This window comes from Dermochelys coriacea, chromosome 15 (assembly GCF_009764565.3).
Source record: "Dermochelys coriacea isolate rDerCor1 chromosome 15, rDerCor1.pri.v4, whole genome shotgun sequence".
Classification (NCBI taxonomy): Eukaryota; Metazoa; Chordata; order Testudines; family Dermochelyidae; genus Dermochelys; species Dermochelys coriacea.
The window spans coordinates 21,119,855-21,136,935 of record NC_050082.1 but is presented as its reverse complement, the minus strand read 5'-3'; the positions used below and the strand labels follow the sequence as shown (position 1 = coordinate 21,136,935).

Sequence of the window (17,081 nt, the reverse complement as noted above, 5' to 3'; positions counted from 1 at the left end):
GCTATTTGTTTGCATCTGTTTAGATGCACTAAATGAAGTTAAAAATGCATGTACTATTTCCCTAATAATCTTATTTTCACTAGTAAGCAACTGTTGGACAGTGGGGGAGGGCCAGGGGGCTGGGGGAGAGTTGGTCCATGCTATCATGAATGGGAAGACGGGGCATGAAACAACTTCCTGTTAAAATGTGGTCTATGCTCTGAAGAGGTTTGAAATCTTCTGGTAAAGTTCCAGATCTCTCAAAACACTGAAAGGCCACTGCAGAGTTGCTAACACTGTTATTGTGCCAGTCGCAAGAAGATGCCAATGAGAGTTATTTGCTGTCACTTTCAATCCAAGCCAGCAGGCATAAGCTAATGAAGTAGCTCTGCTGAGATGACAGACAGCACAATAAAAGCCATGACTGAATCCAGCTTTTTTGTCTCCCATGTGTATAAAAACAATGCTACTAACATAACATGGAATGCCCAGTTCATTCATTTGCTCACAATGCTTCTTCCTTTAGAGGTGAGGCATGGCTACTGCATGGATGTGGAATGACTTATTCAGCTACAAAGAAAAATCTCTTCCTTTTGTTTAGATTGTTCTCAAGCTACGGTAGCTGCTACTGACACTGACCTAGATAGTACAGGTTACTTGTCTTTCTAAGAGTGGCTGGAAAATGGAAGATCACAATCTGTTTTGTCAAGTCTATGAGATCTTAGTGCTGCTATGCTTGTGCCTATTGCATTTGCTAACCAAAACTAAGGAATATATTGGGGGAGTCTAGACGAGAGAACTTTAAAAAAAACAAAACAAAAAACAAACAAACAAAAAAACCCCATGAAAATATTTGCTCCAGTGGATGAATTGTGTATTACTAAAGCTAATGATAAATACAAATTAGCAGCTTAATTGGGCCAGAGGGAAAGTAAGAATCAAACTGGGATTTTAATTACTATACTGATGAATATAATAGAAGTATGAAGTACCTTCACTGAAGTCATTATGGATATATACTGGAATAACTGAGAGCAGATTGATGTTGATCAAGTAACCTGTGCTGAAGTCAGAGTTCTTCATGTCTTGCTTGCTATGTTCCTCTTAAATCACAGAGACCCAAATCCCATAATGTACTTGAGTCTTCTCTGACCCCCACCCCCTATTTTAAGGTTAGGTGCAAACTGGATTGGACAACCTTTCAGGTTTTTGTCTCTCATTCTTCAAAAACTTAGGAACACATTACATTTTCAGCTTCTGAGTGGTTTTCCCCAGTGGTTTCAAATGGGACTGCTCACATATTTAAAGGTTTCAGAGTAGCAGCCGTGTTAGTCTGTATTCGCAAAAAGAAAAGGAGTACTTGTGGCACCTTAGAGACTAACACATTTATTTGAGCATAAGCTTTCCGTGAGCTACAGCTCACTTCATCGGATGCACGCATCCGATGAAGTGAGCTGTAGCTCACGAAAGCTTATGCTCTAATAAATTTGTTAGTCTCTAAGGTGCCACAAGTATTCCTTTCCTTTTCACATATTTAAAGTTAAGCTTATGTGTATGTGTTTGCAGGGCTGGAGCATTACTAAAATACTAAATTACTAAAATAAATCTTTCTTTCTATGCTCTAGTGATTCTGTAATGGAAACTCTGGTGAGCCATCACTTGACTTGATCTGCTACAACCAGTAATTGCAGGTTAGCAATTGCAGGTTAGCAAATAAGGATCTCTTGTGTAGCAGTCTGGTACAAAAATGAGCATGCTATGTTGTGGCAGTGCTCTCCCTAGCAACTAGTTTGAATGTTGCTTTAAGAGCAAATGAATTTTAACAGTGACTTCTTTTAGTATATGCTATTGAATGAATGAGGGGTGCAAATTCAGATGCAAAACATGGTGAAATATAAAGTTTTTCCATCTTCATGTGCTGTCTTGTGCATGTTTTAAGTACTGGCTATATTTTTCCCCCCCATGTGCCATAATCAGTGGGCTCAGTGACACCATCTTTTCCTCTCTGAATAATATGCATATGATCGCAGACCTAAGAAATTTCCAGATCCATCCCCTCCACCTCCAGACTCTCTTCTGTATTTCTAGCTGACACAACAACACTCCATAAAGATGATGAATTTAGCTCATTGGGCCCTTCCTGATGATTTTTTTTTAAAAGAGGTTACATCCATGCAAGCCCTCTGCTGAGCAATTATCCTAGCAGCAGGCAAAGTATTGCAAGTACCACCTACACCAGTTGCTGTAGGTGGTTCTTAAATTTTAAAGGCTGTATGACGTGACTCTTCAACTAGCCTTGATCTTCAAGCTAAAACTCATTTTCCTTCTTACAGTCTCCCACCAATCCCGTCTCAAGCTCAGCCCACTGGAGGTTTTTCATAAGATGACATGCATTTGAAAGGCTGAAAATAGGGCAAATGAATCTGAAAGTAACTGCTTTTCCCAGACCCTTTAGAAATAAACATTTACTGATTCAAAACCAGGTGCATTTTAAACGGTGTTGTCTTTTTTTTTTCTAAAGTTGCCCTTGATTTTGTGTCTGTTCCTGATTCCTCCCCCATCCGTGTAGTACTGTCCCTGATTTTTATGTCCGTGCTGAGTGCATCTGATCAAAACATAGCAAAGTTGCTGGTTCAGCACACACAGCAGGGGAGAGAAGAAATGGGCTATATCTTATCCTACCTTTGTAATCGCTGTCACAAAGCAACAATGCTGCCAGTTGTAACAATGGCAGATTTTGGTGTGGAAGATAATGGCAGGTGCTCAGACTTCATCTGGGACAGTGTGTGTTTGAAAACAAACCCATTAACAAACTTGTTTCAGGTTGTTAGGTTTTTTAAAATGTGCTTAGGGCTCAAATAACAACCTGCCACATAGTGTGCAAAGTACTGAAAACATTGGGAAAACTAGCGCAGACTCCAGAGTAATGTTTGAGTATGTGATTGTGTTAAATTATATTTATATTCAGCTCTGCTTTGAATGGAGTGGCTTTAAGGAGCTGAACTAGGTAGGGTTTTTTTTTTTAACTTCAGTTTAAGAAAATTTTGTGGGAGGAGTCACTTTGGAAAGGTGGGAAAGCCTTTACCCTCAGGTTGCCTCAGTAAGAAGCTCCTGCTGTGATACTTGAAAGCCCAATAGACATGTCTGAATTTATAATGCACTCTTGAAGTATTCACTCATAATCCTGTAGGGATTTTGAAAGCCATGAAGCGGATGTATTTCTTTTAACTGGCTACAAGAGAAATATTAGTTCCAGCTGTAATAAACAAATAGCCTATTTTGGTGAAAGGGGAAGAATTTGAAGAGCTGGAAGAATTTTGAGAAGTTGGAGCAAAGAATGGAGCACACGGTACTTAGAATTTTTGTTTTACTGAAGAAATAGTGCCTCTTGAAGCATTTGTTTTCTGAAACATCTGGCAGTGGCCACTGTCTGCAGACAGGATACTTGTCTAGATGGACCATTGGTCTGCCCCTGTATGCCATTCTTATGTTATGTTCTTACCAAGCTGATATTTCTGAGACCTCACTACTGGGGTCAAGCCAGAGTGCCTCAATAGGCCATCTGTGTTTTTCTTTCTCTCCAGAGGCTATGAACAGTTGCCAACAGTCACAAGTTCTTCAAGTAGTGTCCATGTAAGTGCTCCGCTCTAGGTGCACTTGGAGAAGTCTCACAGCAGTTTCTGTTTAGCCCACCCATGCATGGTACTCTGTGTCGTGTTCCATGCTATTTTTACGTAGCACTGCATGAGCGAACTGCCCTCAGTTCCTTCTCAACCACCTTGGCCTGAGACAATCACTACAGACAAGTGGGTTTTTGAGATCATCTCCACAGGGCACTCCATCCACTTTACTTCTCTTCCACCTGCTAATCCTCCTTCCCCATCCCTCTTCAGGGACCCCTCTCACAAAAACCAGCAATGACAGAAAATAGACTCTCTCCTACTCTTGTGTACTACAGAACCAGTTCCCATGCAGCACAGAGGGAAGGGGTTTTATTCCAGATATTTCCTGATTCCAAAAAAGAACAGTGGTTGGAAACCCATCCTAGATTAAAGGCTACTCTTCACCTTTATGAAGGCACAAAAATTCAAGATGGTGACACTTTCAGCAATAGTCCCATCACTGGACCAAGGGGATTGGTTCTCAGTCCTTGACCTTCAGGACACATTTCCATATAGTGATCCATCCATCTCACATAATATTCCTATATTGTACTATCATTCAGGACCATTTTCAGTACAGGGTGCTCCCTTTTTGGCTTTTCATCTGCCCCCAGGGTTTTTTCAAAAGTTATGTCAGTAGTAGCGGCACACCTCTGCAGAAACGGAATTCTGGTGTTCCCTTACTGAGCCAATTGGCTTCTGAAATATGGCTCTGTAGACATAACTTCATGGAAAACTTGCAAAGCCATAGACCTCTTCCTCAAATTGTGCCTACAACTGAATTTTTAAAAATTCACCTTGTCCCTGTACAAAAGTTAGAATTGATAGGAGCTCATCGTGATTCAATAGCAGTAAGACCCTATGTCCCAATGCACAGATTCCTGGCCTGAACCAACATAGTCAAGACAGCTCAGATCATCCCTCAAACCCCAGTCAAAAACTGTCTTCAGCTGCTGGGCATAAGGAAACAGGCACTGTCATTATAGACTATGCAAGACTGAGAATGCTTAGCTTTCAAGGGTGCTCAGGACTATTTAGTCACCAAACAGACAGTCTGACTACACTACTTTCCATACCCATCTTCATAAAGGAACTTCTCAGTTGGTGGAAATACCCTCAGAATGTTTGTGCAGGAGTCTCTTTTGCCTGCCTTTCTACAAAGGTTGTCATAACAATGGATGCATCCCTGGTGGGGTGAGGAGCTCATCTAGACACCCACATGGCTTGGTGCAGGTAGATGCCTCAAGAAACCACTCTGCAGATCAAGCTCCTGAAACTCAGGGCAGTCAGACATGCCTGTCTCTAGTTTCTACCATTAATCGGGGCAAACACATAAAGGTCATGACAGACAACTTGTCAGGCATGTTCTATATAAACCGGCAAGGCGGGGTAAGATCCCTCTCCCTCTGCACCAATGCTGTCAAGCTTTGGAACTGGTGCATATGCAATCAGATCAAATCCAGTTTAAAGGAAGGTAGTGTAATTATAGCAAATGAATATGGATTTATGGAAAATAGATCCTGTCAAACTAATTTGAGATCTTTTTTGGATGAGATTACAAATTTGGTTGATAAATGTAATAATGTTGATGTAATATACTTAGACTTCTGTAAGGCATTTGTCTTGGTACCACATGGCATTTTGATTAAAAAATTAGAACAATATAATTAACATGTCATACCTTAAATGGATTAAAAAATGGCTAACTGATAGGTCTCAAAATGTAATTGTAAATGGGAAATCATCATCAAGCAGTTGTTTCCTGTGGTGTCCCAGAGGGACCAGTTCTTGCTCTGTTTAACATTATTATCAATGAGTTGGAAGAAAACCATAAAATCATCACTGATAAAGTTTTCAGATGACACAAAAATTGGGGGAGTTATAAATAATGAAGAGGACATGTCACTGATTCAAAGAGATCTGGGTCTTTTGGTAAACTGGATGCAAGCAAACAATGTGCATTCTAATACAGCTACATATTAATGTATACATCTAGGAACAAACAGTGTAGGCAATACTTACAGAATGGGGGACTCTATTCTGGGAAGCAGTGGCTCTGAAGAAGATTTGGGGGTCATGGTGGATAATCAGCTGAACATGAGCTTCCGCTATAACTCTGTGGCCAACAAGATTAATGCAGTCCTTAGTTTAGCAAAGAGAAGTTTAAAGGGTGACTTGATCACAGTCCATAAGTCTCTGCATGGGAAACAATGTCTAATATTGGGCTTTTTCATCTAGCAGAGAAAGGTATAACATGATCCAATGGCTGGAATTTGAAGCTAGACAAATTCAGATGGGAAATTCAATAAATTTTGAACAGTGAGAGTAATTAACCATTGAAACAGTTTACCACAGGTCATGGTGGATTCTCAATCACTGGCAATTTTTAAATCAAGACTGGGTGGTTTTTCTAAAAGATTTGCTCTAGGTATTATTTTGGGGGAAGTTCTATGGCTTGTGTTATACAGGAGGTCCGACTAGATGATCACAGGGGTCACTTCTGCTCTTGGAATTGCTGAATTCCAACCCACAATAATACCTAAACTTTGCATTTAGTGTAATGGAGTCTCAAGATATTTAATTCAATATGGTTTTTCAGTGATGATATTGCAGGAAATTGCCACGTCAGTTAACTTCCCCTGCCATCCCGCTGTCTCCCGCCAACAGAGAGCCCACAGGTGAAATTCACCCTTCTGCAGCAAGCTAGCACAACTCCTGGATTGTGAGATTTAAGTGATGTGTTGACCTCGTTCTGTCCCTGTGCAGGTGGGTGAATGTCACCAACAGAACACAGGTACTGGCTAGGAAATGAAGGCAGGATGGCTGAAAGCTGACTGTCCTGACTTTGCTGGCATCTCCTCTATAACCTCTCCTTGTGGTTGGGAACCATGAATTTAGAACCAGGCTTTCCTATGGATGTCTGGCGTATGTAGCCTTCTCTGGTTCCACTTTCTGCTCAGCCCACAGTCCTGCCAGGTTGGTGGAGGGGAGGGGGAGTGAGAATGAAAGCCCAGCAGCTGTTCATGAAAACCTGTATCCCCCCCCTTCTTCATTCATCGGGAAGGGAGTATCTGGCCTATTCTTAGTTATTTGGAAGTATGCTTGATTTATACAATGATATTCAATAAATACAGGAGCCAGTCAAATACAAATTCCTTTATATAGTCCCTCTTATTTACATATCCTAGGTCACTTTGCTTACCACTGAATTGCATCCGCATCTTGGATTGAGAATAGCAGCTGTTTAACTCTGCACAGCCACATTGCACCGCAGTGGAGGACAGACCGAAGGAAAGTGCTATATCTAATTAAAGCTGCAGGGGAATTGTAAGTAGGTACAATGTAATTATCTATTTTGGAATGTGATCAGAGCCTTTGTTTTTGTTTTTTAAAGTGCCTTGGAATCCTTTAATGATCATAATTAGTCAGGATTGAGTTGAACTTGCTGCATCACCAAGTTCCTTGTAGCACTGGTGGTTCTTCCTAGAAATCTGCCAACGGAGCACAGAGCCAGCCCAGGTCTGTTCAGCTTGTGAAATCACAGCCTGAGGTGGAATGGCTACAGATCAGACTATTTGCCCACAGCAAAGGCCCTCCACGAGATACACATCTAAAGTAAGATAATGGAGAGAGAATTAACCTTTGTATTACCAGTGGTTTTAACCTACCCGAGTTACCAGTGGCTCCCCTGAAGAAGGGAACATCTCTCAAGGTGTCCCTGGTGACTGTTTCCTTAATTATACAGCTGCAGTCAGTGTGCTGGTAAAGACAAAAAGAAAAGGAGTACTTGTGGCACCTTAGAGACTAACAAATTTATTAGAACATAAGCTTTCGTGAGCTACAGCTCACTTCACCGAATGCATTTGGTGGAAACACGGCTGCTACTCTGAAACCTGTCATTTGGTAAAGACAAGATTCCCATTGCTGTGTTGTAACTTTCTATTTGATTAGCCTTAATGAATTAATTTGGATGGTAGCCTTGTATGAAGGCTTCTAGAAACCAAATAAATTCTAGCCAGCAAAATAATTCTAGCCAGCAGACTGCAGTATAAGCACTTCAAATTCACCAATGCTCATTCACTTTACCATCTGAACCTCCCTTTGCCCAGTCTTCTCTTAGCTTATTTGGAAGCTGAGTGACAGCAGGGTTTTATGTTGGTAAATCACTCTCAACTCAGTTGGGAAGCAGTACGTTGGAAGAAGCACTTTCCATTTTAAACACATTAATTAGAGGTTTCAGAGTAGAAGCCGTGTTAGTCTGTATTCGCAAAAAGAAAAGGAGTATTTGTGGCACCTTAGAGACTAACAAATTTATTTGAGCATAAGCTTTCGTGAGCTACAGCTCACTTCATCTGAATGCATCCGATGAACTGCGCTGTAGCTCACGAAAGCTTATGCTCAAATAAATGTTAGTCTCTAACGTGCCACATGTACTCCTTTTCTTTTTACGTTAATTAGAGTCCACTCTCCTCACTTGCCAATGTATAATCCTAATGGGAGTTACGCAGGCATGTTAGGTGGCTGGAAACTTCCCTTTGAGCCAGTGTATGCTGAAATGTGTCTCATTGTGTACAAGGTACAGCTTTCATTTTAATCACATTTCATTCTGCTCTGGGCAAACAGAGGGTTCTCTCACTGTTACTATTTTAAGACAGGGCCTGAATCAAAACCCAGGGGTCTTGGGAAATTCAGGTCCAGATCCAAAACTTCAGTGCTAGTTCCCACCAATATAATAGACTGAATGAAACCCTCCAAAGTTTGGTGGTGTTTGGATTTGCATCCCAACTTCACAGTTTATGAACATTTTTTTATCATTTATCATTTTACTTTTATTTATTTAAAATCATATTGAATGAGGAGACTAAATTTAGTTACAAAATTATCTAAATGATTAAATAAAAACACTCTTCCATAGCTTAGTTTCAAGCAGCCCTCTTTATCCTGTGTCTTTTGGATCTTTATTTCACATTTGAGCCTTTGGGCTGTTGAAAGATATGGGATGCATGAAAATTCAAGCCAACAAAACACACTAGGACAAATTTTACTTTCATTTACTCCTATTCAATTCCATTTGCTTCAGACTTTCCTCCCAAGCCCTACTGAGGCACCTCCCTAGTTCTAGGCACCACTAACATCCTATTTAAGCCCTATTTTCAGAATTTGGGTAAAGCATGGGCCTTTTTCAGGCTCTTTGCACAGGGGTAATTTTCATTCTGAGAGCAGAATTTGACCCATTCTCTCAACCCCTTTGCAGATTAGTTCCTTCCTTGCCACTTCAGTCTTTTAAACAACTGTCCTTGTTCCCTAAAATCAGCAGTTAGCAATACATATTTTTGAATCTGTGAATACCATCATTTTCCATGCATATAACACTCTTTCCAATCCCCAGGAGGCCTGCATCCACATTCAGTTCCAGAAGCCTAAGTATGAATTCCTCCACAACGTGTATTGATTTGGAAAGAGGTTCCTTCACAGGCTGAAATATCAAGTCTCAGAGCATTTGACTCACAATTGAATTTCCTCTTTTCCTTCACAGTTATCACTCTAAATGCAGTTCAAAAAATGCTCTTTCTTTCACACAAATATTTCTAAAAATGTCTTGTCATCTCCAGTTAGGGAGTAGCTCACTGCTAACAACCTAGACTTCACAATACTTCACTCTGTAGATAGAAACGCCAGTCTGTTTCTGTTTTATGGCTTTATCCAACTATCATTGAAGTCAATGGTTTTAGGATCTATCCAACTACCATCTTTCCTCTCCAGTATCACTCTGTGGAATTCAGAAGCAAAAGAAGCTTTTTCAAACACTGAGCTTGCAAACATGTTGACAGTCTGTAAATTAAATAGGGGCTCCCATAGGGCACAGGCTATGAAATTGAAACATAAAGCACCTTAGCTGTGATAAGTTCTTCAGCTCTAAGTGTGATTAGAACCTATCCGGAGCCTCTCAGCAATTCCGCAAGACAAATAACAATCCGTAATTAAAAATCAGCTTAGCCAATCAGGGAACTCTAACATATACCATGTGACTCAAATCGCATGATCTAGCCACACAATGCAAAACTGAAACACACCAAGCCATTTTAATTATCCGAGAATTGTGCAAGTGTGGGGTTATTTTTTTTTTAGACATTTCACTTCCCTGGTTGATAGTGTAATCAGAACAATTTCCTTGTAACCTAACCTATCTCACATCCCAGCACTCCCTTAGTCCTGACAGTTCTGTGGTGTTAGTTGCGTATTAGACCTAACCTTCTTATTGTTGTGATCTTTAAAATGTATCCGTCTGTGCACAGCGCCTATTTCAAGGCAGCATTTTGCATTTCCTTTATTATTCGGTTCAGAAATTCTTTTTCTTAAGTATGGCTTAAAAACATCAATATTGGATGTCCAAGCCTAGGTTCGCAATCCAGTTGATTACTTCAGGTGACGAGGAGAGGATGGACAAGCTACCACATGGGACATCGGTTGATGAAGTGCTCCATAGTTTGAAGTTTGTTTCTGCAGTAACAAATAGGATTGTGTCTCATTTTCCATTTATGAAGGATGTAGGCACATCTGCTGTGTAAAAAGCAGATGTGGTTCATAATAGACCATATTTTCCATGTAAGTTAAAAGGCACTGGATTTGTTTGACTGGGTCCTTGATGAACTGTTTGTTTGGGATGTTGGTGTCCTTCCCACCTTGCTTACCACTGATCTTCGGGGGAGAACCCAGTGCTTCAAGCTCTATTGCTGCAAGCCAAAAAGATTTTCAGGATTTGAGTTGGAATCTTGGTATGCTATTTAGGTTATTATGCATTAGAAGATTCCGCCCCCCCCCTTTTGATGGAACTGCCAAAGGAATCTCATGTTGTGATGAATTTGGGATGGCTAGATGTACACTCGTGTGAGAAGCCATGGTTGTCGCATTGATTTCACCATGTCCATAATGATACACATGACCGTGTTAAACTAAGAATGGGCAGGTGATGTGTGGGAGCTATGTGTCCAGATAGGGGAGTAGTATTTGTGGTAGAGACCAATATCCAGTGAAGAAGTCTTTAGAGATTTTGCATCAGCTTCCCAGGTCATTCTTGCCAGTTTCTGAATGAGATTTTCATGTATCTTTATTTTGTAATGGATATTTTTCAGGTGCTGGTGATACGTGAGGCTTCAATCTAATGTCACAACAAGCATTTTTGGGTGGAATCACAGAATCATAGGATTGGAAGGGACCTTGAGAGTCATCTAGCCAAGTCCCCTGCACTCATGGGAGGACTAAGTGTTATCTAGACCATCCCTGACAGGTCTTTGTCTAACCTGCTCTTAAAAATCTCTGACAATGGAGATTCCACAACCTCCCTAGGCAATTTATTCCAATGCTTAACAGCTAGGAAGTTTTTCCTAATGTCCAACCTAAACCTCCCTTCCTGCAATTTAAGCCCATTGGTTCTTGTCCTATCCTCAGCAGTTAAGAACAATTTTTCTCCTTCCTCTTTGTAGCAACCTCTTGTGTACTTGAAAACTGTTACATGTCCCCTCTCAATCTTTTCTTTTTTCCAGACTAAACAACCCCCCCCCTTTTTTTTTCAATCTTCCTTCATAGGTCATGTTTTCTAGACCTTTAATCATTTTTGTTGCTCTTCTCTGGACTTTCTCCAATTTGTCTACATCCTTCCTGAAATGTGGCACTCAGAACTGGACACAATACTCCAGTTGAGGCCTAATCAGCGTGGAGTAGAGCGGAAGAATTAGTTCTTGTGTCTTGGTTACAACACTCCTGCTAATACATCCTAGAATGATGTTCATGTTTTTTTGCAACAGTGTTACACGGTTGACTCATATTTAGCTTGTGGTCCACTATGACCCCCAGATCCCTTCCCACAGGACTCCTTCCTAGCAGTCATTTCCCATTTTGTATTTGTGCAACTGATTGTTCCTTCCTAAGTGGAGTACTTTGCATTTGTCCTTATTGAATTTCATCCTATTTACTTCAGACCATTTTTCCAGTTTGTCGAGATCATTTTGAATTTTAATCCTATCCTCCAAAGCAGTTGCAATCCCTCTCAGCTTGGTATTATCCGCAAACTTTATAAGTGTACTCTCTATACCATTATCTAAATCATAGATGAAAATATTGAATAGAACCGGAACCAGAACTGATCCCTGTGGGACCCCAATCATTATGCCCTTCCAGCATGACTGTGAACCACTGATAACTACTCTCTGGGAATGGTTTTCCAACCAGTTATGCACCCACCTTATAGTAGCTCCATTTAGGTTGCATTTCCCTAGTTTGTCTATGAGAAGGTGATGCGAGACAGTATCAAAAACTTTACTAAAATCAAGATATCCCACGTCTACTATCCACAACGCTGTTACCCTGTCAAAGAAAGCTATCGGGTTGGTTTGACACAATTTTTTCTTGACAAATCTATGCTGACTGTTACTTATCAGATTATTATCTTCTAGATGTTTGCAAATTGATTGCTTAATTTGCTCCATTATCTTTCCAGGTACAGAAGTTAAGCTGACTGGTCTGTTATTGCCCAGGTTGTTCTTATTTCCCTTTTTATAGATGGGCACTATGTTTGCCCTTTTCCAGTCTTCTGGAATCTCTCCTGTCTTCCATGACTTTTCAAAGATAATTGCTAATGGCTCAGATATCTCCTCAGTCAGCTACTTGAGTATTCTAGGATGTTTCATCAGGCCCTGATGACTTAAAGACATCTAACTTGTCTAAGTAATTTTTAACTTGTTCTTTCCCTATTTTAGCCTCTGATCCTACCTCATTTTCACTGGCATTAATGAACTGTTAATGTGCATCAGCAGATCTTCATGGACAGTTAGTTCGCAGCAGCCTAGTGCTGGGTAGATTCACACCCTACCTTGCTGGAAAACTAATTGTATAGACAAGTCCTAAGAAAATTGTTCCAATCTTAACTTTTTCCTGGAATCCCACCTTAATGTATGTTAAAGCTAATACATGGTCAGCGCAGCTGTGGCCTGGTCAGAAACCTGATTGTTCATTCAGTAACATTGCTTCTACAAGCAGTGTTATCCTTGCCAATAATATTCTCTTCATGAACTTATACAGCATGCAAAGGAGTGATACATTATCTGGTATGAGGAAGGAAGGATTATTGTTTGGCTTTCCAAACTTGACAATGGCAAAGACCAGAGCCTTGCACCAGATCCTTGGGATAAGCCCTGAGGAATGGCTATTGGAGGACAGTGTTGCCAGCCATTTCCATCCATTGGCTCTGATGTTTTTAAGAAATTCTGGAAAGACATCATCAGGTTCTGCAGCTTTTCCAGCTTTCATGAATGAGAGGGTCTTATTTACCTCCTCAACTATGAAGGACAGTGATGGTGGGGTGGTGGGTAGTGAGCTAGCTGTTTGTTGGAGCTCTCTGCACACTTTGCACTTAGATGACTTGTGCCCTGGTGCTTTTGAGTTCATAAGAAATGTTCTTGTGATTGCATCAGCTGATTCCTCAGGATTTCAATATTTCGGTTTGTTGTTTTTGCAACCTCCAGCTGATATAACAATGGTCAGGCTTTGCAATTGGAGTGACTGAAGTCCAGAGCTTCACCCATCTTAATCCATCTTTGATGGTGCACTAAATTCAGTGACTCTATTAGGGATGTTGCAGTGATCAGGTCACCAGATGTGTGGTGCTCCTTTAATAGTCTTTCTGTTTCTAGTTTTCAGCATGGGATATATCTTTTTCGATAGCCACAAGAGATGAGTTGTTGTTGTTTGTTTTTTTTTTTTGTTTTTTTTTTTTTGCAGCTATTTGGCTGAGCCGGGTGAAATGATTGAAGTTTTTGGGCTTTGGTGGAATCACATCAATGGCAGCCTCAATTATCGAAGTGAATCCTGTCTAAGTTGCCTTTTGAATGTTCCATCGCATTTTGGGTGATGACATGATTACTGGGAGTTCAGTCCCAATGTGGATTATCACCGGTTAATGCTGACTATGTGGGAAGTTGCCAAGAATAGTTCTGGAGGCGTTCTGATGGATTCCAAACTGGTCTTTGGTGAGGAAACAATCAGCAGAAATAATAAGCATGAAAAGGTCAAGGAGCAGGACTGTGGTGGAAGAATGCACAAGGAACTGGCAATTCTGTGTGATGGGCAGCAGAAAGGGACAGAATTGCTGGGAATCAAAGAGACCGTGTGCTTCTGTTGTAAGATAACTGTCACTTCTAATTAAGAAGAGTGGAATGTGAAAGCTTGGTATTCTGTGTGAGACAGTTAGAATTTGTCCTTCTTAAACTCCTTTTGATTAAAGCAATTACTTTTGTTTAATATTTAATAAATAGAGACTTGATATGTCTCTGCAATAGATAGGGCAATGCCCAATTCAGCGTTTTCCTAATACAGAAGCTTTCTGTTCAGCTGGTCTCAGAAAGTAGCTGCTGGAATATAGCTCAGGCCCCAGCTATATAAGCTGACTTGGAGAAATACTGGGCAGAGTGAGATGGGCCAGAGGCAATGACCTAACTCAGCGATTGGCAACCTTTGGCACATGGCCCACCAGGGAAAGCTGCTGTCAGGCCAGGCCAGTTTGTTTTCCTGCAGCGTCCACAGGTTTGGCCGATCGCAGCTCCCACTGGCCGCGGTTCGCCATCCCAGGCCAATGGGGGCTGCGGGAAGTGGCACGAGCCGAGGGAGGTGCTAGCCGCCCTTCCCGCAGCTCCCACTGGCCTGGGACAGTGAACTGCGGCCACTGGGAGCTGCAATCGGCCAAACCTGTGGATGCTGCAGGTAAACAAACTGGCCTTGCCCGCCAGCAGTGTTCCCTGGCAGGCTGCGTGCCAAAGGTTGACAATCCCTGACCTAACTTATCAGAGAGGAACAGTCTGCTGATGAGAAGAATGGAGGGAAATATAGAATAACTGTAGCAGGACCTGCTAAGGATGAAAACACATTATCTCCCTTTCATTCCTCTCTGGTATTTTGTTCCTTCCCCTTCATCACCCAGCTCCACAAGCAAATTTCTAAGATGGCCACCACGCTACATCTGTTTCCATCTGAAGTGGGGTTCACTTGGGGCTGGCAGGCTGTGGCTCAATAGTCTCTGAGTCTTGTGATGCAGCCTTGTGAGGTAATCAGAAGGCCTGGCAGCTGAGTTACAGTCCACTGTCCCCTGGTGCTTCCAGGTTCCCCTAGTTAGGCAGAGGAGGGGTATGAGAACTTATACCCACCCTCTCCACCAGGTCCCAGCCTAGTCCCCTCTAGCTGGTACAACAGATCAGCCCCCTGGGCCACTTCCTACCTCACCCTGTTCTCTCTTCAGTTTGGGGTGTGGATGTGGTGCTGGGTTTCCTTCTCAGCAGAGGATTGGTGCCACAGTCTCAATAATTCAAACAGTCAGTTGGGCCTTCCCAGTTCACTTTCCAGTGTTTGAGTTGTTCCCCCTTATTAGGGAGAAGTGGCAGGGGAGAAAAGAGTTTAGGTCTTGGGCATCCCTGATGGGTCTTAACCCCAGTCCAGACCCTTCCCCTTTGGATCCCTCTTTCTCAGAGGCTACAGCCTGTCTGGCTGCCTGGAGCCAGACTCTCCTTCACTCTTTCCTCTTGCCTATCTCCTTTTAAGCAGGCCCTCCATCTGGAGCAAGCTCTACAGCTGCTGAGGAGTGGGGCCTTCTTGGCCCAATACTGCTCCACAACTCCATTAGTCTTAGTGTGGGGTCTGTAAACCCAGTCACACCATCAGAAATGAATTTTGTTTTGTGTCAAATGACTTAATTAAAGGATGACCTCAGATTAATTTTCAGTCTCAGTTACAACTTTCATAGTTTCTGGGTTACAGAGGAAATTACTGAAGGCGACACAGAAAGGATGAGCATTTCAGTAGACGAAGATTTTTCCTTTTCTCCACTAAAATCCATGATAGCTGGCGTTGACTACTGAGAGTCCATTGATTCAGAGATTCCGAGGCCAGAAGGGACATTGTGATGATTTAGTCTGACCACCCGTAAAGCACAAGACAAAGAACTTCCCCAAAATAATTCCCAGAGCCAATCTTTTAGAAAAAACATCCAGTCTTGATTTAATAATTACCAGTGAAGGAGAATCCACCACCATTTTTATAAGTTGTTCCAATGGTTAAGTACTTTCATTGTTAAAAATTTACACCTTCTTTACAATCTGAATTTGTTTAGCTTTCAGCTTCCAGCCATTGGATCATGTTATGCCTTTGGCTGCTAGATTGATGGGCCTATTGTTAAATATTTGTTCTCTATGTAGGTAGTTATAGACTGTAATCAAGTCACACTCCTTAACCTTCTCTTTGTTAAGCTCAATAGACTGTGCTCTGAGTCCTTCACTGGAAGGGATGTTTTTTAATCTTTTAATTATACTCGTGGCTGTTCTTTAAACCCTCTCCAATTTATCAACATCCTTCTTGAATTGTGGGCTTTAGAACTGATCCCTGCCGACCCCACTCGAAACGCACTCATTCGATGATGATTCCCCATTTACAATTACATTTTGAGACCTATCCATTAGTCAGCTTTAATCAATTTAATGTGTGCCAGGTTTATTTGATATCTTTCTAATTTTTTAATCAAAATGTCATAATGTGGTGATCTGGAGGAATTAAAAATAAAAGATGTTAGGGCCATATTATGAAGTTATTCTGGATTTACACTAGTGTAACTGAAAGTAGAATTTGAACCTGTGCCTTTAGTGGTAAAAGGAAAAATTCTGCCCTCAGATATGTGATGAATAGCACCTACTGATGCCAATAGAAGCTGCACATGTGTTTCTGAGAATAGAACAGTACAGCTGTTTCCAAGAACAAACCTAGGAAAAAATATGTTGATTTTTAATATTGAAAAAAATCTGGTGACCTTTCCTTTGAAAACCACTAGCTACTTCATGCTTTGTAGTGGGGACTTCAAATTTGGCAGGGGATGTCCGTTGGGTTAGGGATTTGCCTTCTGCCGTCCGTACGAATATCCTCCCAAAATTTGGCTAAGCTATAAGACATTGAAAAATAGCAGTTCACACATGCTAGCTCAGTACACATACTAGAGTTTAATAGCCAAAAACTCCAAAGATTCTGCCCTCACTGACCACAGTGAAGTTTCTCACAGCGGTTAGTGCTGACAAGATTGCACATGCACCATCCCCACAGAGCAAATGAGCATGCTGCAGTCCAAGGTTACAGGGGCAAAGTCATCATTTCCTGTCATGACCACTCATGGATGCTCCAGGCCAGGGTGGGACTGGACACTGGAACTGAGAGAAGGGAGTCTGTCTCTTCTGTGCTCTCAATGACCTCCCTGTTGGCACACAGGCATAAGAACATAAGAATGGCCATACTGAGTCAGACCAAAGGTCCATCCAGCCCAGTATCCTGTCTACCAACAGTGGCCGGTGCCAGGTGCCCCAGAAGGAGTGAACCTAACAGGTAATGATCTAGTGATCTCTCTCCTGCCATCCA

General features: G+C 41.6%; 1 long non-coding RNA gene across 1 annotated transcript in view; it reads left to right on the top strand.

Moving 5' to 3' along the window:
• Positions 1–6,697: 6,697 nt before the first annotated feature.
• Positions 6,698–17,081, top strand: part of LOC122456804 — a 30,019-nt gene continuing 19,635 nt past the window's right edge. The window contains exons 1-2 of the long non-coding RNA XR_006275883.1: positions 6,698–6,737; positions 6,830–6,968. This is a non-coding gene — a long non-coding RNA (uncharacterized LOC122456804). The remainder of the gene's footprint in view (positions 6,738–6,829; positions 6,969–17,081) is intronic.